Source organism: Aethalodelphis obliquidens, unplaced genomic scaffold (genome assembly GCF_003676395.1).
Source record: "Aethalodelphis obliquidens isolate GAN/ISIS:26980383/991018 unplaced genomic scaffold, ASM367639v1 scaffold11, whole genome shotgun sequence".
Classification (NCBI taxonomy): Eukaryota; Metazoa; Chordata; class Mammalia; order Artiodactyla; family Delphinidae; genus Aethalodelphis; species Aethalodelphis obliquidens.
In genome coordinates this window covers 42298498-42326246 of record NW_020837955.1, presented here as the reverse complement: position 1 = coordinate 42326246, position 27749 = coordinate 42298498, and the positions used below count along the sequence as shown (strand labels likewise).

General features: G+C 45.0%; 1 long non-coding RNA gene across 11 annotated transcripts; it reads left to right on the top strand.

The window, feature by feature from the left end:
• Positions 1-589: 589 nt before the first annotated feature.
• Positions 590-27525, top strand: LOC113623537 (uncharacterized). Of its 11 annotated transcripts, none has more exons than XR_003433970.1 (7): positions 590-792; positions 3267-3446; positions 5759-6703; positions 6828-10931; positions 18009-18145; positions 20424-21629; positions 24966-27525. It is a non-coding gene; the product is annotated as an uncharacterized LOC113623537 (long non-coding RNA). The 11 variants fall into 11 exon arrangements; XR_003433973.1 differs by having other exon boundaries at positions 5759-7075; positions 7709-10931; XR_003433971.1 differs by having other exon boundaries at positions 5759-10931; positions 20424-20634; positions 21391-21629.
• The last annotated feature ends 224 nt before the right edge of the window (positions 27526-27749 follow it).

Sequence of the window (27749 nt, the reverse complement as noted above, 5' to 3'; positions counted from 1 at the left end):
TATCCTGTCACAAGCGTGTGCAGGGCACGTACACAAGAGGAACCGCATTTTACGTACCCTGTGCCTTCTTGTTCTCACCTGATATATCCCGGACAATTTTTTTTTCATATCTACACGTACCTTCAAGCTGATGGAAATGAATCCTGCTTAGTATTCCAGAAACAACTTTAATTTGTCCTCTACTCATAGATGTTGAAGCTGTTTCCAGTCTTCCTCCTTTACAGACAAAAGGAAAGCAAGAAAAAGGATAGTGCTTTAGACCAAGTTTGGTATTAAAAAAGACTCAGTTCAAATCCTAACTTTATCACCCTCCGGCCATGCCACCCATCTCCTGTAAGCCAGTCTCCTCATCTGTAAAATTGGAGTAAAAGACACCCATGTCACGTAGTTGTTGCGAGAATTAAAATAACTCACGTAGAGAGCAAAGACCAGGGCATTGAGTACAGAAAGCTTTCTCTGTATCTCATCTGGAATAAACACGCCTCTGTGTGTGTGTGTGTGTGTGTGTAAGAGAGAGAGAGAGAGAGAGAGAGAGAGAGAGAGAGAGAGAGAGAGAGAGAGGCAGAGAGAATCTTTGTGAGAGTCAATGAAGTGAGTGCATGGTAAGATTCAGTCTCCCTTGTGGAATTGTTGGGTCAAAGCCCAGGTGCGTTTTAAATTTGGGGGACTGTTGCCACATCGCCCTTCTCAAAGGAGCACCAAGTCCAGCTATTACTAGGAAGTACCAGTGCCTCCTTCCCATACTACTGCCAGAACTGGATGATTCACAGGCTGGTAAGCCTTTGCAAATCTGTAAGTAAAAATGGTACTTTTTGCTATGATGTGCATTTCTTGACTTACAGTTGTTTCATACTTTTGTGGTATTTCTTCTCTCGACAGCCCATCCATATTTGTGGACATTTTCCTTTTGGGTTGATGAAATTTAAACAAACAAACAAGATGTGTTTGTTCTTCTTACATTCTGGAAAACCCCCTTTCACCCGTCATAGGTGTTGTGTGCATTTCCCCCAGATTTTCATTTCTTTACTTAGTATATGGAAATTTACTCAGTATATGGAAATTTTGCTTCAGTGAATTTGACAAATTTTATTTAGGCATCACCATCAGTCTTCTTTATTTTATCTGGGTTTGGGGGCACAGTTATAACCACTTAGCTATTTCTAGCTTATTAGGAAAATCCATGCTTCTTTTAGAACTATCATGCTTCCATTGAGAAAGTTAAGTATTGTAGGTCTCTGGAACATATTCATTCTATTCATGTTCATCCCAACTGAAACTTTACCCCCACTGAATATCTCCCCGTTTCCACTCTCCTCCTGACAACCACCATTCTACTCTCTAGTTAACAAATCAGTATTGTCCACCTATAAATTGGTTAAGAGGGTGAATCTCATGTTGTGTTCTTACTACATATAGCCCCTGTAGTCAAACCAAACCAAACCAACAATAACAAAACCCAAAGGGGCAAGAGGAAGCTTTTGCAGGTGGTGGATATGTTTAGTGCTCTAATCGTGGTGATGGTTTCACAGGTGTACGCGTATGTTCAAGCTCATCAAATTGAATACATTAAGTATGTCCAAGTTTTTGTGTATAGCAATTATATCTCAATAAAGCCCGCACACACATGAGTATTTGGCCCAAGTGAAGTTAATTTTGGTGTAAAGTGTTGAAGTAGGGATTCATTTTCCCTTTCCTGAAATTGCTAGTCAGTCGTCCTGACACAATTTGTTGACCTGTCCATCCTTCTCCACTGTTTGAATGGTAGCATTAGAACATGAACATTTCCATATGTTTTATTCATTTTTGGAGACTCTATTCTGTTGCCTGGATTTACATAACCATTTTTATTTCTGTGTCATATTGCCTTTTTTTTTTAAAATTAATCATGCAGGGAAATTGATTTTTTTCTTTTAGTTCTAGTAGCTTCTTTTTCATTTTTCTTTTTAGTTCTATTTATTTTCTTTTAGTTCTACAGTTCTATGAATTTTAGCACACGGTGTGTGTATTAAGCTGCTTTAACTAACGTAGCTTTATCATATGTTTGTTAATGCAATTACTCTTCTCGTACGAAAGTTGTTGGCTCTTTCCATATGACCATTTTAGATTTTGGCCAATTAAAAAAAAATTCCTGATTTTTAAAATCTGTGAATTTTGGGAGAATTGATGTCTTTTCACTCTGGAGGTATGTCCTTCTACTTACTTAAGGCTTTTTTTATGTCCCTTCATTTAGTTAAATGTGTTTCCAATGTGCTTCTGTTTGCTTCTTACGTTTATACCTAAGACTCTCGTCTGATTTCTTGCTCTTGTGAATGAGAAATCCCCTTCCAGTACATTTTGAAATCTATTTATTATAAAGAAAAGTTATTGATTTTTCAATAACAATTTCATGACCAACAATATGAGTAATATTTTATTATTTCTGGTAGCTTTTTGGTATCTTGACTTTTTTTTCCTGGAGATACACTATATTCTCTGCTGTCCTAATTTGCATTATCTTTGCACGCTCTTCCTCCCACCTGTGTTTGGTTCATTCTCTTCTTATCCAAGTTCTTGAGTTGGAGATTTAGATTATTTTTCTTCAGCTTTTTAATACGCGGTCAAGGCTTTCTTTTTTCCTCCCAATACTGCTGTAGCTATATCCCCAATGATTTCATGTGTTGTTTCTTATTGGTGAGTTTTAAATATTTTTATTTTTATAGTTTATAATAAACAATATACTAAGTAGTAATAAGTAAGTAAACATTTATAATTACAATTTCTTTTGACTTTTTCTTTCTCATTCTTTGCCTTCTGTTTGGTTTTTTAAGGTTTTTCCTCCGCTCTCTTGTTCTTTCAATGTGGCTGCTTCACTTTTTAACCTGTCTATTTCTGTCCTCCTCTAGAAAAATACAAGGACTTAAGAAGACGTTAGTCATTTCTTATGTTGAATGAGTAACACTGGCCTCCAAAATGTCACCGTTAAGTATTATGTTGCCTTTTGGGTGTGTGTGTGTGTGTGTGGACATGTGCATGTGTGTGTGTGTGCACATTTGCACCATTTAAGGATGAATCTAACCTATTAAGTCTTTTTTTAAATCAGAAAAGAACTTTCAATTTTATAAACTTTCTTCATGAATCTGTTTCTCACATTCTTGTCTTTGATCTACTGATCAAAGATGAACAGATTTTCTTGTGTCAAATCATCTAAATGGTAATTGAAATCACATCTATTCTTTATTCATTTTTGCAAAACATACTTCCTGGCCATCACTCATGTGCTGTTCTAGGCAACAAGGATGAGGAAGGAAGACCATCACCCTCTCCCAGCTTGCTTTTGTACATGTCACAGACAAGAAGCCACAACTAAGCAAGACGTTTGACAATTCACCGAGGTCAATAGCACTTTGAAGGAAGTGAAGAGGGGAACGTGACGGAGACTCAGGCGTTGCTGAGAGCATCTTGAGGCTGTGAGTGTTCAGCACGAGGTGAAGGCTTTCAGGCGTCTTGCTTTGAAAGCTGCTTTACTCATCATGAATATTCTTTTGGTTTGCACACTTTTACTTCCAATCTTTCTGTTTCTTAACAGCATATATTTGAATTTTAATTTAATATACTTTTTAGGTGGTGAATTTATCCAGTTTACATCTATTGTGACAGATGTATTTTTAGAAGGTGTTATGCATGATTTTATGTTATTGTTTCCATTTTTTATGCTTCCTTTGTATTCTTTTTTTCGCTCACACAATCTGAGTGTGTGAGAGAGCCACAGAGAGAAAATTGGACCGGAGAGTGAGTCTGTCTAGTAAATATTTGGGAAGATTAGGTTTCATTTTAGTTTTTTTAGGGGTTACTTTTATAATGTTAAAAAATTGCTTATACGTCTATTTCTTGATTGACCAACTTCAAATACTAGCGATTTGTCCCAACCCATGAAAGATGGGGAAATATGTGGCTTTATATCCTCTTTTTTCCTCCCCATCTCTGGATTATTGTTAGTTTGTTACAATTTTAGTATTTTTGATTAAAATAAAACAGTATTGACTTTCTGCTTTATCCCCATAATTCTTACAATCTCTTTATCTTGATTCCATATTTAAATACATGCAATGCTCACCACCAGTTCATATTCTCATTCCTAATTTCCTTATTTGTTTTCCTAGATTGCATCTAGCCTTTTTTCCACGAAGGGCTCATGGATGCTATAACTGAGAAAAAGTTTTCTATTCAGCGTGGACACAAACAAATTGGCTGGGTGTGAAACCCTGGAGTCATACTTCTTCCCCCCAGTCTTTGGAGAATAGTGTTTCTCAAAGTGTGGTTTTCTGGGACCCCAGCAACCTCAGAATTAGCGGAGATTATCATACGGACCAGCAATTCCATTCTAGTGAGTCAGAGGTTCTGAATGTGGGTTTGGGAATACTGCTCTTTAAAGAGGCACCAGAGGCCCCCCCATCCGCAGCTGAGGTTCAAGCATCAGTGCAGCCTGAATTGTTCCGTGGGCCCCTGGCTCTGAACCGTGTGCACAAAATCTCGGGTCATCCAGGAATTTACCTTTGTTGGTTGATTTCCTTGTTCTGGTTCCTGTCCTTAAAGGTTTTCTAAAAAAAATATTTGAAATTCAGTCACTTCCTCCGGATACATCTTAGTGTTTATAGTCTTGTATCATTTTTTCCCACTGGATTTGGGGATCAGGTCTTTCCTTAGTTTAGGAAAGTTCCTTCCATGATATCTGGGAAGGATTTTATGTTCTGCACCATGTCCACTCCCTTTGGGGACCCCTCCTCCCAGCCCCTCTCTCTATCCTTACTCTGATTAGTTTTCTTCATAGCAGTTGGCAGTATCTGAACTTGGTTCATTTCCTTGCTTCTTCCCCGTCTTCATGATAAAGTCAGTTTTAGGGAGCTGGCGGCTTCCTCACTGCTTATGTCTGGGGTCCTGGAACAGCACCTGCACGTAGTCAGAACTCAATTATTCAAGAATTTTAGAAGGAACAAATGAATGACTGCGTGGAGAATGAATGAAGTAGCTGCATCTGTGTTAGAACTGACTGAGTCTAAGTTGGAACCTGATGTCTTTCTCTCATGTGTAACCCTTCATCTTTCCGTATCATTCTGTGAAGCTTCCATAGGCTTGGCATTGTCTGTTCAGATTCCTGCTGCTTTAATTGAGGTTTTCGTTTGTGTAACAGTTTTGTTATCTTAAATTTTATCCCCTTCTGCTATTCTTCATTTTTATCTCTATTTTGTGATGTTCTCTGTTTTGTCTCTTATAGTTCTTCTCTCAGGTATTTCTTCCATATTCCGTTTTCTCTTAAATTTATCTGAGACTATAAAGAAACATTTGCCTGGAAGATATTTTCCCCTGTCTTTGGAACAATTCTTTGAAAGCGTGTCCTTTGTCAGCCTTTTTCCTGACTGTTCTATTTTCACTTGGGTCATGTCTTTGTCAGACCTTTCCTGAGGAGCAGCGCTCATCTTCCAGTGGGAACGATCTTAATGGGCCCTGCTAGTTACTCAAGGGTAGTCTGAGCCACAGCACGGCGAGGGGGTGAGCTAGTGAAATAGTCACCTTGGTTTCTCATCCGTTCTGCATCATCGTCTAACTTAGGAGCAGGTTTTCCTCATTTTCCTGTTTTTCACTTTGGCATGCCCTTGGAATGCATCCCAGTAAACTCATATTTTTAGTGGGTATTTTGTTGTTGTTGTTGTTTAATTAGGGTTAAATGGTAAATAGTCACAAAACTGCCTGTCATTTTTCCTTCTCTCCTGTTTTTCTCCAGGTTGGAATTCAAAAGCCGAGAGTGTTTCCACAGAGGACCCATCTTCAGCAATGCCTTCCTTCCCATTCTGCTTCCTCCCAGTTTCTTCAAGACCCTCTCATTTTCAGTGACATCAGTTTGCTGTCCTGGCTCTGCAGAGAGATGCAGGGTCCACCCTAGATGTGGTTCTGTGTGGGTGTCCACCATCACGTGTTATTTGAGGTTGCCATCATTTACTACCTTCACTGAAGCGGGAGCTCATTTTCCATCATTTTTGCTTTCACTGGTGGGTTTTAGAAAAGAAAGCCTGACTTTACCCACTTTTTACTGGAGCAACTTTGAAAAAGTGGAGTGAAGTCCAGCTGGCTTTGGGTGGGGTCCTGTGACGCAACGGCTCCCAGCTCAGCTGTCCCTATTGCTTGATCCAAATGTCCCCGTGTGGTTCTTATATGGTTTTGCTAAAACTGGAAAGAAGTTACAGCCAGCGCGAGTATAGTGTTTATAACGATTGGTTTTGAGTAACTCGTTGGTATTTCAGGATTCAGCAAATGCTGATAATTTGTGAGTAGCTGCTGGAGCAGAGAAAGCTAACATTTAATGGCTGCCTACTAGGTGATGATGCTTTACATCTGTTGTCCTTCGACTTAATCCGCACAACAGCCCTACCGGCTGGTATTATTACCTCCATTTTGTGCGCCGGGAGACTTGCTGGAGGTCGCCTTCCTACTGGGATCTGATTCTGAAGCAGGTGCGCGTTCTCTTGAGCCCTGAGATCCTCTGTGTGGAGATGTCTCCATTACTGTTTCTTGTCCTTCTTGACAACATTTGGCCTTATCAGGGCCTAAGTGAATAAAAGTTTTGTCATCGTGTTCGTCTTTATGAATGTCAACGCAGAGGGTACCCAGTGATCTTACCCGTGGGTTAAGGCTGTGAAGTCGAAAGGATGAAGACAGCAGTTAAAAACAGGTAGTGTGTCCCCAGCTGCCTGTTACATAGTAGTTACAGCTGCTGGGCTACAAGGGCGCTGAGGAGGAACACAGGCGGCTTTTGTCTCTTGGAGCCCCTAGTCCACATTCATGTCTCCCCACAGGCTGCTTCGTGAATGACTATCCTCTTACCTGACTCTCTCACCTCCTTGGCACACGTAGTGTCTGCGCCAGGCTGTGGGTGCTCAGTAAACGTTGGATGGATGGATGGATGTTGGGGAAGTCGGTGCAGGCTCCGAACTCATAGCACTCACCCCTGAAGGCCCACTTACACTCCCAAGACTCTCCCACCCTTAACCCTACAGTTGGAGATTCATTCTTTCTGCTTAACACTTGGTTCCAGGTGTCCATCGTAAATGTGTTGCTATGTCTCTCTGTGAAGAACAGATACTCCGAGGAGGGACTCAAACCTGCTTTGCCAGGTGTTTCTTAGGTGTCAGACTTTCTCCCTGAGAAGAGCTCTTACTTGAGGAGGCATTATGGGGGGAGGAAGAATTGAAGGAGGTGGGTAAATTCTAGGAGGTGGTGTCATGGCCCCAAAGATGGACCCCGGAAATACGCCATGTCACATGGTGGAGGGGAATTAAAGTTGCAGATGGAATTAAGGTTGCTAGTCAGCTGACCTTAAGATAGGGATGTTATCTTGGCTTATCCAGGTGGACCCAAATAATCACAGGGTCTTTAAAATTGGAAGAGAGAGGCAGAAGAGATGGTCAGAGTGATGCAGCAGGACAAGGACTCCATCCATATTTGCCGGCCCTGAAGACGGAGGGAGGGGCCATGAGCTAAGGAATGCGAGCGGCTTCTAGAAGCTGGAAAAGACAAAGGCAATGGTTTCTTCCCCCAGAGCCTCCAGAAGGAGCTCAGCCCTGCAGACATCCTGATTGTAGCTCAGCAAGACCCGTGTGAGGCTTCTGAGCTGCAGAACTATAAAATAATACATTTGTGTTGTTTTAAGCCATTATGTTTGTGTAATTTATTACAGCAGCAGCGGGAGACCAATATGTAAGAGAACACAGTTTGAAAAAGCTGGGATCGCAGTTGAATCGCCCACCTCCACTTACCATCTGGAACAAAGATTGGCCTGAACTGTGAGTGAATTATTTGGACCTGCGTCTGGGTTTAGGAGGCTTCCTAGTGGTCTCCTTGGTGACCCCATCTGCTGGAGACTTGGTGGGAGAGTCACCAGGCCTCCTTGAGAAGATGGGGAAGAAAACACGGTTCAGCTCATTTCTGCCGATTTAGTCTCCAATGAAATCACCCAAGAACTGTTTGGGTGAGTTTGACAAAGTGGCAGTGGGATAAGGATTCAGAAAACACCTCCCTTGGTCCTCCGTTTGAGAGATTTCAGGCATTTTAAAGTCCCCTCTGAAAGGGGAACACATTTTATTCAAATTCCTGGCCCAGCTGCAGAAGTGTATTAGCATTTTTGTTTTGGTTTCAAAGTTTCTTCTGGATTGATAATGGTAGCAGCTCAGCTGGAGAAAAATGCACACATGCACACACATGCACACACTCAATCACATGTGCATACACACACACACACATGCACACCCTCATACACATGTGCATACACATGCATACATGCACACATGCACACACACACACACACACACACGTGCATACACAGAGTTCTAACAGCTCCCAACGTTCTGTTCAGCAGAAAATGAATTGGATGGGTGTCCATATATGTAGGTTTGCCTATGCTCAGTATTTTAGGGGACTGAGAGTGGCCTGTTATAAATATTAAAACAAAATTCAAACGTTTTTTAGTTCTTATATGCTAGGTGAAGTGCTAATCAGGTTACATGTGTATCTTATGTAATCCATAAAATTGTGTAAAATAGATAACGTTCCTATGCCCATTTTATAGATGAGAAAGGAGGTTATAGTCTAAATGAGGTCGTGCAGCAGACCTGGCCCTCCACCCTGGTCTGTGTGACTCCAGATATGAGCTCGTGGTGCTTACATGCTCCTGACGGCCAGGTCGCTGAGTTTGCGCCCTGGCTCTGTGTTCACCAACTTTGTGACTGAGGGCATTAATATTGTTGTGTCTTAATCCTTCATGGAAAATAGATGCAATAATAATACCTACCTCAAAGGGTTGTTTGTGGACTAAATGGGTCAGTAGTAGTTAAGCACTTTGAACATTGCACGACACCTAGGATGTCCTCATATAATGATAGCTATTGTTGTCACCTTAGGGCTGATTTTTTTCTGTAAATTGTCATGTCGCCAGTGGCTTGGATTAAGTGTGCCAGTGAATCGTTTGTGAACGATGGACAGAGCCTATAGTTCACATCAGCCAAAGTTTAAATAAAACAAAACAAGAAAGGAAATTAAACCAATGGATAAATGTATATCTTAATAATCCCTTTCTTTTTATTAATATCATTCTTATAATAACCTCAAATGTTCAGTGGGGCAGTAATTATTGTATTTTTTTTTTGTTAAAATTGGGGAAACTGAAGCCCAGAGAGCAAAAACGACTTGACCAATGTTATACGACGATCAAACAGGAGAGGCCGATCTGCTTCCAGATGTAGTGATGATTCTGCATCATCTCCCTCCCTCCCTTCCTTTCTTCCGTCCTTCCATTCACTCATCATCCACCTAACCGTCGATCCATCCATTGACCCATCCATCCTTCTTTCCTTCCTTCTATCCATCCATCTATCATTTATTACTCAGAGTGTGCCGAGGAATGCAGTGACCAAACCCATTACAGATAAATGTGGAAGTGGACATATTTCTTGAACCTTGGCTCAGTGGATTCTCTCTAATAAGACTGTAATGGCTTCATGAGGTTTTCTTCTCCTGGGGTCATCTTTATCTCTGTCTGTGACCTGGCTACTCCTAAATATTTTTCTTGCGCTTATTCGGGAAGCATGAATATTTTAATGAGATACTGTGAGGACTTGATGCTCACCACTGATGGTATGAAATGGACTTTAGCATGTGAAGAACTCAAAAGATATGTTAATAGTCCTATGTATTGTAATGAATTTAGAAAAAAAACGTGTAATGAGCATATTTCAGGGATGGTGTTTTGGTGATTTTCACTTGGGATGAGGCTCCTGTAGGGACCCCCCTTAGATGCCGTGTGCAGGTCTCAGCCCTCTCCCTGACACACAGATGCAGAACGGATGCTCTGGGTGTGACACCTCCTCCCTGAAGCCCACGGGGAAACCCCCGACAGGAGCCGGGACTGGAGAGGAGAGTGCAGCAAAGCAATTGAACTGTCAGTCATGGTAGGAGGAGGCCACCGGCGAGACGGCACTGACTACAGACAACTCCTCTTTAGCACCGAGGCTTCTTGGCCTTAGCTTGGAAAAGTCTTCACTCTATTTGTGTTTCAAGAGCTTTCTGGATGAAACCTCCCAATTGCGAGATCGTATGCACGATTGCAGCTGGCTTTGCAAATTAGCATATCTTGCAGACGTATTAGCTCATTTGAACAACGTACACTCATCCCTAGAAGGCAGCTTAAGCCGCCGTCAGTACTCCACGCGCGGGACAGGAGAAGGTGGCGACCGTGGCTGGCAGGAGAGTCGCTTCCTGGTTCAGATGACCTGGCGGGGAGCTCCTCTGAAGAACCCACTAAAAATATTTCGAACATGATGAAGACACACTTGAAAGACTTGCTGAAAGGTATTCAGGGGTGTTTTCCCCATCTCGACGGGAGTGGCGAGTGGACAGAGAACAAATTCTCATCACCTCCAGGATGTGGCGAATTATTTATTCGGAAGAGCAGACTCCGGAGACTGCCTAAACCCAAAGTTCCTTATGCCATTTGGGTTAAGGATTAATTCTCGGTGTCCAACATGACCAAGGTGAGATGGTTGACTATTTCTGAGAATGTAAAAATGGGAATTGGTTTTCTTGGTACTAACTTATATTCGGTCTGAAAACTGGAATCATCTAGAAGACAGAAGTGCCTGAAGCAGAGATTCTCAACGTGGGGCCCCCAGGCCAGCGGCCGCCACCCCCCCCCCCCCCCCCGAGAATCTTCTGAAAGGGCAGCTTCGCAAACCTTGCCTCAGGCCTGCAGGATCAGAAACGCTGGCAGGGGTGGCACCAGCCCTGCGTCTGTTTTCACAGGTCCTCTGGGGGTGCTGCTGAACCCTCCACTTTGAGAACCGACTGGAAGCTGAATAGCCCATCACTCACGACTGATGGTGGAGAAGTCCATCCTTCTCACTGAGGAGGTAACTTGCCAGTACGTGTTTTAGGGGAATTATTTAGACTTATCATGACCTGTATTTCTTTTAAAAAATCTAATCTTTTAAAATATAGCTAAACTGTTTTACTTAAGTCATGTTCATTTTACGGATACCTTCTATTTGTGATGAGCGATATTTAGTGTTTCATTAATGGTAATAATAAGAACTTCATTCAAGAAAACAATGAGTATTTTGAAAAAGAAAATCATAGGTTAGGTTAGTTAGCAATGGTACAGTTGGTATTATTTGTATCTTCTTTTAGTATTTCTATAGTGAGTGTGTATTACCTTTGTCATCAGAAAACAATACGTGTTCTAAATACAAGTAAATCAGTAGGTTTTAAAATGTGCTGTCGCGGGGGGCGGGGGGCGCGGGTGGTAAAGATGGGGTAGGATGCTGATGGGAAGTGGATGTACTTATTGTTTTTTTCCATTTTTGCAATTAGCTTTTGACTGACTTACTAACGGCGTTTTAACATAAAACGTGCAAATGTGTGACTACAGAGTTCCGTGATTGCCCTTCAAAACCTTGCTGGAAATGAGCGTCCGGAAAGTTCTGCCCATAGAGAGGATTTTTAAACATGTCACTTATTTCCCTTTAAACTTACATACAGTAAACTTCTTTCTTGTGGTGGACAGTTCTGACGTTTCCTGGAGTCATGTGACTACCGCGATTAAGACACAGGTCTGTTCCATCGGCCCCCAAAATCCCTTGTGCTGCATCTCTGGAGTAAATCGCTTCTTCTATTCCATCCCCTGACAACCACTGTTCTGTTCTCTGTCTCCATAGCTCTGCCTTTTCCAGAATGTCGTATAAATGGAATCTTACAGGATACGGCCTTTGGGTCCAGTTTCTTTCACTGGCATTTGAGATGCATCCATGACTGTTTTGTTAGTTTGTTTTAATATGGACGGATTGCAGTTTGTTTTCCAGTTGGGCAATTATAAATGGCTCTAAGCAATCAGGGTACAGATTTTTTGTGTGAACATAGTTTTCACTTTTCTTGGGCAAAACCCTAGAACTGGGGCTGTTGGGTCACACGGTAAGGGCGTGTTTAGGTTTACGAGGAACCGTGAACCTAGTCTCCAAAGTGGCTGCCAGTTTGCATCCCTACCAACAACGTATCAGACTTGCAGCTCATCCACATGCCTGCCCATCCGTGGTATTACCAGTATTTTTTTCCCGGCCATTCTAAGCGCTATACGGTAGTTTTAATTTGTCTTTCCCTGGTGGCTAATGATGTTGAATGTCTATTCGTGTGTTTGCTGCCGTTTTTATATCGTCTTTGGTGAAGCGTCTGTTCACGTTTTTTGTCCATTTTTTATTGAGTTGTTTGTTTACTTACATTTGAGTTTTGAGAGTTCTTTGTGTATTCTGGATATAAGGACTTCATCGGATAATGTAATTTACAAATATTTTCTCTGAGTCGGTGAGTTGTCCTCTCACCCTCTTAAGATAGAGAGTAGTTAAAGTGCATTATTTGAGGTCCTTGCATGTACTTTTTGGAAGTAAATGAAGACCACCCAAAAGAGAACAAATAGACGCTCTTTGTTCAGCGGTGGCTCTAGCAAGGGGCTCGGCCACCATCCCTCGTGTTTGGCAGAGCCTCAAAGGAGGCAGAGGAGTGGGCGAGCTTTATGGTGGAGAAAGGCGGGGGGCTCCACGTGAGCCCCGACTGGAGGCTGTCGGCCCGGGGAAGCCAGAGGCCGCTCCCTGGAAGCTGAGCATCGCGTGGGATGTGTCTGCAGAGCGTATTTGACTTTCTCTGGCTGGTCCTGCACCAGAAGCTGAGCATCGCATGGGATGTGTCTGCGGAGAGTATTTGACTTTCTCTGGTTGGTCCTGCACTGGAAGCGGGAGCAACGATGAGAGAAGCTGGCAGTTACTGACCCGTCTTGGCCTTTCTGGGCTGATTAGGGCAGAGGCTGTGGTTTGGCTTCCTGGGCTGGTCACTGCTGGGGTCGTGGGTCAGAATTCCACTGTCATCTGTCGTCTGGCCATGGTCTGTTTGTATGTTCAGTCTCTCACTTTATTTATGGCAACCAATATATATTCTGTGGCTGGGCCTTGAATAAGCAGGCTACGCCTGGGCCGGTAAGAGCCAGGGAGCTGGTCCGAGAACCACTGCAGGAGGCGGTTGGCTGGGCCGCGCTGAACCTGCCTTCTCCGGGGAGTATTTGGGACTGCTTGAGAGTGGCAGGACCCAGAGGGCTTCGGGGAGGAGGGAGACCAGCCCATCAGTACGTCAGCGGCCAGAGCATCTGCTGCTGGCCTTGGGGGAGCCGTGAGAGCTCCCTGTGGGTCGTCCCACCGGCCCAGCACACTGCACCCCTGGGCTGGCCTTCCCTTCTGAGCAGCTTGGCAGGTGGGCTGCAGGAGCGGAGTGTCTTGTCTTCCCCGAGCCCACGCAGGTGGGGGTGAGGTCCCTCACCTGATCTTGCTTCTGTGCCGTCGCTACAGCATCTGCCTGAGAGCCCAGGGTGAGCTCAGCTTTGTCCAGCCCAGGAGGGGAGCGGATCCTGGGGAGGGGCCCGCAGGGAGCCCCGAGCCCGGTGACTGTGGAAGGGAGGCAGCAGTGTCAGCAGGGCTGTGGCGTGGCTGCAATCACCCTGCTCCTCGTGGGTGCTGGGCCCTTGCTGCTGTCCAGACAGGCGTCCTGTGTGTAGCCAGATGCCCTGTCACCTTTGTCCACTGGGCTGTGGCCGCCTGTGACAGCAGTCACTCAGTGTTTGGCCGAGGGAAGCGGCCGCTGGCAGCTGGCAATCAATATTGCTGAAGTGACTGCCTTTTTGCATTTGAAATGGCATCTTTCAGTTGCAGGGACTTGCGGTGTCAGTGCAGGTCCGCAAGATCGAAGGCTGCTAGGCCACCAGCGGGAGGGCTGGTGGGAGAGCGAGACTTTCAGAGGGGGCCCTGGGGCAGAGCACGAGGCCCTGTCCAGTGCCTTTTTCCTTCTTCTCTCTCCGCCAGGGTCATTCCGGCCTCCTCCGTGTCTCTTCTGTGTATCACTTCTTCAGGGAGTATTGGGAACCTTTGGGCTGATTATAGGTGAAATGAAGGAAAGTCTGACTCTTCCCCTGATTTTTAGGGACATACGTCTTTAGCTTAAAACTTTGCTGCCCTCCGAAAGGTAATGCATTTGGGAAGATATAAGCTATTTACATCATAGTATGAATGAGCTCTGGAACTTTTCCATGTGCCAGGAGGTGGGTCAGGCAAGGCCTACATATCACCGAATCAGCCCCCAACCCGGCCTGGTTCCTGGGCCCTGAGATCGGGAAGGTGGGGTCAGGTGGCCTTCTCCCAGTGGGTCAGGGCGTGGGGCACAGGCCACAGGGGGAAACAGAGTCTGTAGACAGCAACTTTCTCTCCAGCCCAAGCCTGAACCTGCAGGGGCCCCAGTGTTTGTGGACAGCGGGTCTGTCTGTTCATGTGACGGAGGGAAAGTGTTGACTGCTTCAGTCCTGATCTCTATTTCACTCTGGGCTGGGCAGGCCGACCAGCCACTTCGGAGCCAACTGGTCCAAATGGAGTTTCTTTCTCAAGAACTCAGTGCCCTCTCCCCGCACCGCCTGCCCCATTCGCTCTGAACAGCTGCTAAGTTGCTTGGACCACAAGGAACTGTTATTTCACAGAGAACAGATCCCTCACAAACCCTGCTCTCTACAGATCTCTGTGTCTCTCCACCTCTGTATCTCCTGCTCTAGGAATCTCAGTAATCTACTCACATGGAGTCAAGGTTGCTTCGGGATAAAGCCCAGATCTCCGACAGGGACGTCTCCGTAGGGCTTGCTCTTCTGAACTCCTCCCTGAGAGCTGCCTACCTTTGCCCCTTGGCTCCCTCTGTCCTTCTGCAAAATAGGGGTGATGGTGGAGAGAGGCAGGCCAACTGTAAGAGGCAGGACACGTCATCCTGAGCTGTCTGCAAGTGTGAGGTGTGTCATTCGTGGTGGTGGCAGTGCTACCACTGTTCTCAGGACGCTGGGACTGCGTGTGCACCACGCACTTTTTAATTTTTTTTTTAAACATGCACTTTTTTTTTTTGCTCTACGCGGGCCTCTCACTGTTGTGGCCTCTCCCGTCGCGGAGCACAGGCTCCGGACGCGCAGGCTCAGCGGCCATGGCTCACGGGCCCAGCCGCTCCACGGCATGTGGGATCTTCCCGGACCGGGGCACGAACCCGTGTCCCCTGCATCGGCAGGCGGACTCTCAACCACTGCGCCACCAGGGAAGCCCACCATGCACTTTAAAGAGGATCTTTATGGAGTTTATTTGAGGGGAAGGAAAAGATTAGTCAAGTGAAGAAACCCTGGCCCTAAGAGACAGACCCTCGGAAGTACCATCCTCCGTCAGCTTCTGACTTGCGTCTCCCGTTGGTAAACGGGGAGGACTGTCTTTCCCCCACACAGTGGCCACTGCGGTCATCGTGTTAAATATAATTAAAATAAATTCCGTCTGAGGAAGTATCCCTGCTGTTCTGGAATGTCGGGCTCTGGACAGCACCACCTGATTTCATATGGAAGCTTTTTGGACAGTGTAGAAATGCTGCTCGGAAGTACCATTTGGGGAGAAGTCTGCTAGGGGGCTTCTAACGCGGCTTCTGCTCGTCGCCAGGCTGGCCAACACGGGGCATCTGGAGAGGACTGGGGTCCTGGGGGGTAAGCAGCTCTCAAGGAGCTGTTCCTTCCCCATCGTGACGCCGAGCTGCGAGGCACGGCAGGCCCTGGGCAGTGGGGTCCCTGGCAGCACACGGCCGGCTCCCCCGCAGGCCTTCAGCTGCCCCTGTCCCGTTGCCCCTCCGTGTCCCAGTCTGAGCCCTTGGCCCGACACCAGCTCCATGGCCCGGGGCCCCGGCTGTCTTGTGCCCTGAGTCCCTTGCTTGGAATATGTGTGCATTTGGACTGCGAGCCTTCCTTCTTTCCATCCCCCAACGTTCCCATCCCTGCCTCCGTGTGAACCCCCTGCCCGCTGGAAGGTTGGATGGCACCAGGGTAGCGTGGAAAGAGACGTTAATGCCGACGGGAGCGTCCCTTAGAGGGCCTGGGCCAGGAGTCACACAGCTGGGCCCACCTCACCCCTGGCCAGGGACCCCCCCACTCACAATTTTAGAAAAACGAAGCCTCTAGGAGCTCAGGGCTGGTGGTCCATTTTTGACCCTTCGCTCTTCCCCTGGCGTCCTGGCGGGAGGGAGCGCCCTGGATTCACAGCTTGGTCACAGGGCGGCTGTGAGTGTAAAGGCCTCGTGTCTTCCCCTTTCCTACAGGGGATGGCCTGTTTGTTGTTGTCCGTTTGTTATTGTTGTTCTTAGCTGTTTGCATGCGAGGTCTCTATTTGGGGCCGACCTGTCCCAGAGCCAACCTTGGGGCACCATGTGTCTCAGAGGCCAGAATGCCTGCTGCTTGATGGTACCCAGAGCTGGGAGAGCTCGGCACGGCAAAACAGAGAGCGGGCCCACAGCGCATCAGACCCAGATGCTAACGGCTTTATTCTGACTCTGTGCGCTTAGGCACATGCATCTCTTTTCCCTGGAGATCTTCGAGTTGGCTGGATGGCTACTTTGACTGCCAGATTCAAAAAGAAAAGGCCCATAAAATTCACAAATGCACAGTCACATGTGTAGTTTTTGCTCAGCTGCGTCTCTGAGTGACCTAAATGTGGGCACTGGGGCCCGTCTTTGCTGTTTGACTGTTTAAGGCTCAGAAGTGCCCAGATTTCCAGTGCACAGAATCATCCCAATTCCACGTATAGAGCAAAGGGGCTGGAGTTTGGGTTAAAGAAAGTAATGCATCCCAATTTAATTTATAAAACGTTATGTTTTCTTTCAGCAAGGACACTTCCTATGTACACATCAGTGAGGGCAGTGGTATTAACAAAGATACCTGATATGTAGCGAAGAGAGCTAAGCCTTCAGTAGTTGAACCTTCAGACGGTTTCTTTTCTCAGCCTTTTACATTCTGAGTCAGAAAATCTTAACCTACAATTTCTTTTGTTGGGAATGAGTTGTGCATTGCTCCTGGCTGGGATTCCAAGTGTAACATGAACCGATGATGTCAAGGGCTTCCATGACCTTGATCACAGGTCTGCTCATCCCGTGGAGTGTGGATCCGACCAACCCTTGGAGAGAGGTGACTTTTTTCTCACTGAGGACTCCTGGTTCCCTAGGCGCTGGGTCCCTGAGCCTGCAGCTCTCTTAAGTCCAGCCGTACCTCATTTTATTGCGCTTCACGTTTTTGCACTTTGCAGATACTGTGTTTTTTTACAAATTGAAGATTGTAGCAGCCCTGCATTGATCAAGTCCGCTGACACCATTTTCCCAACAGCATTATTTTAAAATGAAAGTATGTCCACTGTTTTTTTAGACATAAGGCTATTGCATATTTAATACACTACAGTACAGTAGTGGGAAACCAAAAAATGTGTGTGTGTTGTCTTATGGCAATATTTGCTTTTTTGTGCTGGTCTGGAACCAAACCCGCAGGGCCTCCGAGTTATTCTTGCAGAAGATTGAGTGCTCCAGTTTGGGGAAAATAGTGGTGAAACCGAGAATTTGGTTGCTTTTGGATCTGAAAAATATTTTGTCATGCTGCTTCTATATTTACATGTGGTTTTCAAATATGCCTCCTAAAATATAGCATTAATTTCTTTTGTTCATAGTGCAAAAAAGCATCAAGTGTTTGGAAAGACTCAAACTTCTGACAAATAAGCTGTTTACTCTTCAGTTTGGTCTTACTGAGAAATTTTAACCTTTTTTATTTTCAGGATTAACATGTGGAATTTTAGTCCTAAAGTGATAAGCTTGAGCTAGCTATTCAAAATACTCAGTATATCCCTCTGTTAGGTCATTTCAGTAAGCCTTTTAAAAGCAGACAGTGTTTTTTAATGGCATTTTAGTATCACAAAGAAAAATTTTTTTATTTCATCTTTTATTTCAAAAACTCACATGAAGAACGTACTGTCTCATAGTGTGGGAAAACAGAACACTGTTGTTCTTTTCTTTGCATAACACACATAGTTTGCCTCTGTGACTTGATAATATGCACGATTTTTATTATATTCTTCAAGCTGGAGTCAAGACCAGAGGCCCTCAATTCCCCGAGAGTGAACAGTGTGTACAAATTAGGCTTCAGATGCGACCTCTTGTCTGCCCCAGCAGAGCGGGCTTCCACACTCCTCCTCTGGCCTGTATCACTGCTCAGCAGGTAATTATGGAATAAATGTAAAATCTCTTCTCTTGCAGCATGAGTTCTCAAGATGTCCCTGCTGACTCTGAGTTGTCCATTGTGTGTTCTGGGGGCAGCGTGCTGTCCAGTGTGCCTCTCACACGAATGCAGAGTTGGTTTGAGCTCTGCATACGAGGGGGCTTTGCCCAACCGTGCAGCAAGACGCCTGTGAGAGCACACAGGTGAGGATAACCGCCATTAATATCAGTGACTTCCCAGAGTGACGTCACTGAGGAATTTCGCCCATTGCTTCTTCTCATTTCCTGACCATAAGATCTAACTAGTGGCCAGATTTACACACTTCTCAATAAGTGTGACTTGACCTATTTCTGCAGGGAAAGCTCTGCTCTTGAGCGCCGTTTCTGCAGTTTTGGTCTCTTTTCCCCCCTCTGATGCCCTCATGCCACTAATTGCGATTGTTTTATCAAAGACACTGGATCTAGTGATGCACAGATTGGCAGGTCAATAAGAGTCAATTTTCAGTTAATCCTCATCTTACTTCCTAATAGCGCTTGACAATTTTGGATGCTTGATAGACATCCTCTGTTGCAGATTCACTTTTTATGACGTATGCTTGTGTTGAAGTCTGTTCATTATTTACATTCACTGTGCTGGAATAGCTAGGTTATTAGTTTCGTTTTAAAAGTTTAAACAGTGATAAATATTAAAACTACTCTTTATTTTAAAAATGTAATAAATTTACTTTATATTTAGTAAATATTAACACAATTATTAACTATTAAAATTATTTAAAAATTTGAACTTTGGGGTCATGGATACATTTTGGGTATTGGGGAGACAACACAGCATAATTGCAGCAATAAACATCCATGTGATGAATGTAACCGACACACAAATAGTTTGAGAACGTTCTAGGCGAGGTGTTGGCACTGTTTCCTGAATATTACCTGAGAACTGCCCAGCGAGATTCTTCCAGGGCACGCACTTTAAGAAAACACCAGTTAGTAGGGACTTAAGGAGATTTCTGAGTCAATCATAATAGAAATTGTAAATTTGTGAGGTGGTGTGTATGAAACAGTCTCATCACTTTTCCTATTCAACCACGAAACCGTCAGCAGATCACCTGACAGCTGGGAAGCATGACCACGTACTTCACATTTGTTAGATCACGTTAACCCTCATGGCAGGCTGCGAAAGCCGACGTTATCACCGTTTATAGATAAGAACCACCAGGCCTCCTGGTGACCACAGAGCAGGGAAAAGCTGAGGCTCGCCTGCCCTGGGCACGCTGGCAGACTTCGGACTCCGGAGGGGAAGACACAGGGAGGAAGGTTGGATCTTAGGAGAGAAGTTGTGAGGTGTCCCTGGGCACGTCCTCCTCTGTGGCCTGAAGGGGGGACAGGAAAGTAGGCTGGATCGCACTGCTCAAATGCAAACATAAATACGCTCCAGGTGTGAGCTGAACCGTGGCTGTCCATCCAGCCCAAAGAGCAAACACCCTCTGAAAACCTGTGTTTCCTCTTAAAAGTGCATGCAATTTTGTTTTCTAGTGCATAATTTATCCTCCTGGTATTAATGTTAAGATATTTTAAATTACAATAGATTGAAATGGGAGCTTTTAGACTATGCCTGGTGCTCAGACCCGCCCAGTACATGCCTGTTACTTCCGGGATAAAGGTGTCCAGCTCTAGCTCGATTAGCCCCGAATATGTAATTCGGTGATTCTGCAGTAGGGTTTGAAAAGGTTAAAAAAAAAAAAAAAAGAAATCAATCCGACTTTCTCATTGATGTAATGGAGTGGTGTAGGCAGCTGACCAACTCGATCTGGGTGGCCTGGGACTTTCTGGTTTTAGCATGAATGTCTGAAGTCCTCGAGACGCCTCAGTCCAGAAAACCAGGATGGCAGGTGAGCCTAGCAGAGGGTGTGGGGAGAACCTCTCCTGCACAAGTAGCTTTAATTCTGCCGTGTGACGCTTCCTCCCGAGCTCAGCTCGGGGAGCAGGTAGTGGCCTTGTCTTCATTTTCCCAGGGCAGATGTGCCGGGAGGTTATTTTGAAAGGCAGGCAGTCCATGAAAGACACACAGACCCATGTGATGATAAGGTTTCGGCCTAATACAATGAATAAATTGCTCATTTTTGAATTGTATAAATATAGTTCATTCCAGGCAAAGCTGCCTCTCTCTCTCATGCTGTCGGGGCCTATTAAAATTTGGATTATCACTTGTCTGTGGCAGCTTTAACTCTTCCAGTTACTTCTTTCTAATATTTTAATGTGTAACATTCGTAAATCCACAGCTCGTGTCTACTCATCACGGCTCCTGTCTTTCTTGAATTCCCTGCCGCCCTATTTAGATTATTTTAGCAGCTCTTCACACTTCTGCCCCCTCTGTCTGTCCCTGCACGGATGGAGGAGAAACTTGGATGTCAGAAGTCACCAGATGTTATGCCACCAGCAGGACCACATCCTTGGGCAGAAGTGTGGGGACTACACTCAACCCGCCAGGGGGTTTGAATGTCCCCACCCTCAGTCTCTTTCTGTCTCCATCTCATTTCCTCCCAAGAAATTAAACCTAGTTTTAGTTAAGAACTTGGAAGGGGTTAAAGTTCTTTTTTCCCCCAGAGTTGCCCCTATTTTTAAAATTTGGATCCAGCCGTGGATTCAAGCAGTTAGCCAAGCTCTACTGTCTTTGCCGCCTCTCCAACTTCACAGGTGAAAACGTGAGGCTGTACTCAGAGGCGGGAGACCATTTGGTGATCTTTTCGGTAAATACAGCCACAAGAGGGGAAGAAAAGAACAATACCCAACAGATCCAACCCCTGAGTCCAAGCAGACAGTTTAACCCTTGGGTCATCGCGTTTGTATTCCACTTACTGGATTGTTAATAGATTTTCTTCATTTGTGTGAGACGTTGCAAATGATGTGTGGAGGCCGGCCGGTTCCTCCAGCGCCGGGACCAGAGGTCCACCTGTAAGGAGACGGCGTTAAAAGCTGCTGCAGTTGTTGTCTCCTGACAACATCCCAGCTGTAGACTAGCAATCGCAATCCTCGGGTGGCAGTTTTAATTATCGGCACCGGCGATACCATCAGCAAGTGTGTAATTACGTGTCAGTGTCCTGGCTGTTGGGTATGAAAAGTGGAACCAGTGAAATGATGATTGTGGAAGCGGTAGACTCATATTTAAACAATTCAAAATGTGTAACTGGCAGTGTCATTAAACAGAGACAGTCTGACCCCAGCTGTCACTTACTTTTCCTTATGCAGATTTGTTCGTGCTGTCTGTCAAAAGAGCTCCATGGGCTGAAATGGGACAGAAGAGGTGACATAATTCTCAGAGCAAAGAGGGCTGCTCTCCTTAACTCCGCAGAGGCGTTCTTTTAGCCTAAACAAATATGACGGCGAAACTGTAAATGAACCGAGACCATTACAGGAAACTCTGTAGACTTTTGCTGATGAATACACACAAAAGCAGGGTATCAACAGACGTCCCGGCCTTAAAAACTGTGAGTCAAGCCTGCCCGATTACCAGGCACTTAAAGAATTGGCACTGTGATAATCAGAAGGGTTTATTTTTGAAGAAGACAATGAGATGACCCTTTTAGTTGTAGACTAAAATTTTGAGTCCAAGATGAAAAAATAAATGGGAAGCTCATTTTGGAAAATGCTTGGTATCAACAAAGAGAAGTGTGATTGGATGAAATTACGACACAGAGTTCAACTTCAGTCTGGCTTAGGTTATAAGCTGTTATGGCCTCAGATGCCTTGAATCCAGTTTAGAAAACTGAAATACGTACGCTAAATAAATGAAGGTTAAAAATAGACCTGAGTGGCTTTCTAAGAATGGTGTGTTAAAAGTAAGGAATAATCAAATTTCTGCCAACGTAATTACATAGTGGTGTAGCCTACAACTTACACACTTGCGGGAGATGGGAGAAATGCACGTTTGCTCTCAAAAGCCTTCATTTACTGGTACTCGAAAAAAGAGCTGGGTAACCAAGGGTTAAGTCTGCATGCATGCAAAAACAAATGAAAGGAGAGTTTATAAACTGAACTGTGGAGGTTAAGTGCCAGGGTTAAACTAACACAATGAACTGGGAACACAAAGAAAAATGTTTCTTTAATTTTTAAAATGTTTGCATTTCTCATAATAAACTGAACTTGCAGTTGCATACAAACAACATTATTTCATACCCTGAAGACACTACAATTTAGAGCTTTTGGAACTCAAACTGATTCTGGAAGCAATGCTACCACTACAGAGGGGCTGTGGCAATTGTGATCTTCTGAAGGGCATCCAATCACACTTCTAGTAGCACGTTTGCAAGCAAACGCGGGCTCCTGCACACACACAGGTAGGAGGCGTTTCAAACAGGGTCAGCTTTGCATTTATTTCTAGTTTCAAAGGTAAAGTTACTGATTTCCTCACAGGCTAACGGAAGCCATATTAATTGCCATGGTACGTTCAGATTTGAAAGTAGTACATAGGCACATGTTAAACCCTCTAAGGATTAATTTGTATTTTATCAGCTGTGAAAAGGGTAATTTTTTACATATCTTGATTTAAGAGGTAGCCTTATTAGGCGTTCACTGGAAAACAAATTCTGCATATATTTTGTAGCAAGGTTTTAAACAAAATCATTTTTTTTCCTCCTCAAAAGTAGTAGAGTGCGACTAGGGAAGCAATTAGTATTTGTATCTTAGACAAACGCGGTTTTGGAGTTTTCTTGCTTATAAATATTTGTACGGCTGGTTAAGGGAAAGAATGATAGAAAATGATGTCCTGTTATATATTTTATCATAGTGGACACGGGGGTTTAAGGGGTTTCAGACCACGTTGTGTGCCTGTTGTGTGAATTGTCAAGCTACAGTGACAATTCTGTGTTATTTTTTGGGAGAGAGCATCCCGGGTTGCTAACATTCTTGCTGGGGTGGCTGTGGAGCTGCAGGTGGAAGGCACGGTGTGTGGGATCCCACTGCTGGATCCCTTGGTTGCTGGTGGAGAAGCCTGTGGCCTCGGCCAGCGTTGGTGAATTCCTTCCTCTGCCTTCTGTGGGCATGGCTGGTGGGCTCGGGTTCTCATTATCTCAGGGAAGTGGGGTCATCTGAGAAGAGCCCGCTTTTCTTACGTGGAAGCAAGGGATAAAAACCGAAAAGTGTATCAACAAACCCATGTTTCTGATGACGTTTTCCTCTGGAAAGAGGACTGGTTTCAATGGTGCTTATCGTATTTTCACCCCCAAAATATTAAGTGGCCCAGTTAAGTCAAGGAACATGGTGAAAAAAAAAATTATTCTCTGCAACATGCTTCGTCGAATGGCTTGTCCTGTTTTATTTGAAAGGTCCCCAGAGAGATCACTCCCACAACTTCTTTTGGAAGTCTGTTCTGCAATCTAATAGATCGTATTGTCAAACGCTTTGTTAAACTTTTACCGGAAGATGTGTATTGCACTCGGCATTGGCGGTTCTTGAAATCCTATCAGGGAAGTGCAATCAAATGGGTCTCCCATGACTTGTTCCTTGGTTGACGTGGAATGGGTTCCCCTCTGCTTCTGGCATTTTCCAGGGAGGGGAGCCTACCCTTCCTTTAAGCCTCATATGGGCACCGTGTTCATCATCGGGAAGAGGTTGTCTCAGGGAGCACGGCCCGTGATTTCCTTTCAATTTTGACAAATCGGGCCCCATGAATTTAAACTTCCAGAGATGGAACGCGCCTACCCCTTCGTGCTAGAAATCCCTAACTTGGGAAATTGTACACGTTCACTGGGGTTCAGCTTCCGTGCCGGGTGGTTTGGCCCACTTTTCCCTTTCAGATGACTTTGTGTGACTGAGCTATTTTAAATGATTCTCCCCTGCCTCTAGTTTGCTTCTGAACTGAAAAAGTTTTTATCTGCAAATAAATAGCTGATCCATCCCAGGAGTTTGCTGCGTCCTACATGCTCCCTTCCTCTGGAAGCTCCAATGGACTTTTGACTAATGAGGTGACCTTAAGAGAAGTCCTTGCCTGGATGTCCAGTGTGGCCGGCCGTGGTGATGACAAGTGTGAATTGCACACAAGGAAATGGCCTCACACAGTTGCTTCTGATGTCAGTGCTTGGCCAGTAAGCCTGTCCTGCTCAGGCTCAGGCCCCAAATAACCTCCATCACCATATATTAACGGGATTCAGGCCAAGTGTTAAGCGCCCATTATCACGTGTCACCACGCCATTAAGGGTTACGCAGTACTGATGATTTTAGGCATTGGTACTTGACTGTCCTCTGTCAGGAGAAGATAGGTTTAAAATGAATGAATTTCAATTCTGCCTCTTTGAGGCAAATTCTTACCAATCTACAGAGAAGGGCATGTGACATATTTGACCCATGGGTTCCCTAGAATATTATTTTTCAATGAAAGATTTAAAGGAGAAACAAATGAAAAAGAAAGGGAAAAAACCCAAATAGTTCTTCTGTAAGCACTAGGCTTTCTCAAGAATCCAGGAGCTTCTAGACTCTTCATCCTCAACGTGTGGCCAGACCACCCAGCTTCCTCCTTCTCTCTCATTTCTACTTCCCGGTGTCCCCGGCCTCCACCTGTGCCCCCAGCTCCTCTGGGGCTCCGGTCCTGGCATCCTCGGGAACGTGGCTCTCCCTGAATGTGGCGCGCCAGGCTGGGGCAGGAGCCGGAAGGGTGTCCAGGAGCCCATCTGATGGGGTTCTGGAGGGACCCTGCCTTATCCGCTGCCGCTGGAGGCCGTGTCCGAGGGAGACTGTTCAGGCGCCTCGTCAGCAGTTGTACCACCTTAAGTATTTTCCTCAGACTGGGAAGTTGCCGTAATTATAATGTTTTGTTCATTTCATTTCAGACCTTACTATTCTGTGGGAATGATAGTGAACCCCACTGGAGCATACTGAGGTTGTCATGATGAACTCTCCAGACTAGATATCTTCATGGGGTCTGTTGACTTACCCCATGAATATTATGAGGATTGCTAAGACCACTGCATCAGACGAGTGTTACCGGCGATGTCACCAGAATGTCATTGGGGATCTGAAATAATATTTCACCTGTGCCAACCAATCAAAGCTCTCTGAGGCCCGTCAGCCAGGAGGGCGGCAATCTTGTCTCAGCAGCATTAGACCAGCCACAGACCTCCAGGGCTGAGAAAAGACATGCTTTTAACTGCTGAAATACTCCATCGACTTTTCCGATGAAAGCATGTCACTGCAAGGCACAGTTGTGTACAGGACAGCATGCGTTTCGAGTTACATATTCTCTTTTATTTCTGTATCAAACAAGATATCTAGTATCCAGTCTATTTAATTGATGGGATGAAGCTGGGTTCATTTTGGGATGTCATCCTTCTTCATTACGCCTCGGGTTTTCCTCATCATGAGCTTCCTCAGAGGACAGAGACAAATACCTAGTTTTCACAAGGACGAGGTGTCAGTTGAATGCATTTTAAACACTACCCTCAGCAATTGCAGTCAACATTTTAAATATGGAACAATTACACACTAAAACGACATGAGAAACATGCTTTCTAGAGTGATCGCTATTGCATCTCCGTGGCAAGTGCAATATTTAGAGAGAAATGTTCTTTCCCTAGACTTTACCCGTTTGTAAGCAAATAAAATAACTGTTAACCTAGAAATCACATCCTGGGTGTGTATCATCACCTAAGTATTGCTGGAAGTTTTCTTCCAAGTTGTGTGAGTCTTAGCTTCCTTAGTATTTTATAATTAATGACAGATTTGCAGTTTAATTTTTTTTCTGCTTACAAAGAAAACTCGGGCTTCTTCCAGAAAATTCTCAAAGTACAGAAAAGTAAGAAGCAGCAGCCCATGCCCTCAATTCTACCCGTGAAGGCTGTCAAGTGAAGGGCTGTATTTTTGGCTAATGTGATAAGCTTTTAAAGTTTCAAAAACAATGTCTCGAACTAGTACGGTTTTTATTCTCTCATCTTAAGATATTTGTGACTTCATTTTAAAAGCTTTCCATATGATCGATGAAGTGCCCAGGATTGCTGGGAATACCTTAACGCATTCATCTTCAACATTTCCTGAAAAGCCTGAATTTAAGCTCTGTGCGAGTGCTGACACCATTTTTTATTTCATCAGGAATCTGTCTTTATTTAGCTTGCATCTGGGGCTGACATGACATATCAGGACCAGATGAAGTGGAGTGGAGGAGCCTGGGCCCAACCAGTGGAGCAAAGGTACCGAGCTACGGCTGGGTGGCGTCGAGGTTGACAGCCCGGGGCCTCTATGATTGGTGTCTGGGCCACACAGAGGGAGCCGTGCACAGATTTTCACGCCCAAACGGGCCATGGTCACAGTCACCTAAGAGGTCGCTGTGTCTGCTTGAGGACCCCACACCTAAACCCTCTTGGATAGGGTTTACCACTTAATTGTGTGCATATTGGTTTCCAGGAAATTTGGAAGGAATTGTGGCTGGCTCCGTTCAAAGGCATTGGTTTGTTTCTCAAGGATGTTTGCAGAAGTAACTTGGATGAAAAGGACTCCTTTAAAACTCCTTTGAAACCTCTCTTATCAGCCAACAGAAGTCCTTCTCATCAATTTTGGGGTTTTTACTAAATCTCAGAAGCTATCACCTGACACAAAAAAATCAAGTGCAGATGCAGGCTGTGCGTGAAGACGTCACACGTCCAGGAGAAAAGTCGGAGGGGTCTCTGGGGCCCCCTGGGAGGTTTCTTCTGGGGGGTGAGTCACGGCCGTGGGAGTGACTGTGGGCTGCATGTCATTGCCTCCCAAGCACAAGCGTGTTCAATAACATCTGAGGTGTGCACACTTGGACTCAGGGTGATGCGTGGAGGAGAGACCAGTTCTGAGGCACCATTTTCAGGGAGGTCAGGGACAGAGAGAAAGACCCAGAGCAGGAAATGTGGACCTTTTCTCATTTCAGGGGCAGGATTCTACCCCATCTAGGGTCTCTAGCGTGGAGAGTGAGGTCAGGGATGCCAGCCCCTGGTCACTGCAGTGGCTGTCCACGCTTTAGAGGGGCCACGGTGTGGCTGGAATCTGAGCGCAAGCTGCCAACTGTCAGTAAACCTGGGGGTAAGGAAGCAGGAACTGTCCCCACGCAGCTGCAGAGCACCCAGCAGGCCCTGACGTGGCACCACGTTTAGACCAGGGCATCAGGGAATGCAGGAGGGACAGGCTCGGAGCAGCAGGTGGAGGGGCTGCCACGACACTGAGGACGCAGTTGGACAGCGGGGCCCAGAGGAGGCGAAAGCCACTGGGGTTATTTAACCGGAAGAAAAGAAAGCTGGAAGCAAATGAAGAAGCAGCCCGGGTGCAAACAGAAGGTGTGTATGCGTGCATGTGTGTGTGTGTGTATGTGCTTGTATAAGCATGCATGCATGTGTGTGTGTGTTAAGGGATTTTTTTTCATAGAAATAGGAAAGATTTATTCAGAAAAGTTAAAAATAAACAACAAGGTCCTACTGTATAGCACAGGGAAGTATATTCAATATTTTGGGATAAACCGTAATGGAAAAGAATATTAAAAAGAATGTATATATACGTATAACTGAGTCACTTTGCTGTACAGCAGAAATTAACACAACATTGTAAATCAACTATACTTCAATAAAAAAATTTTTAAAAAGTTAAATGCTGCTCTCACA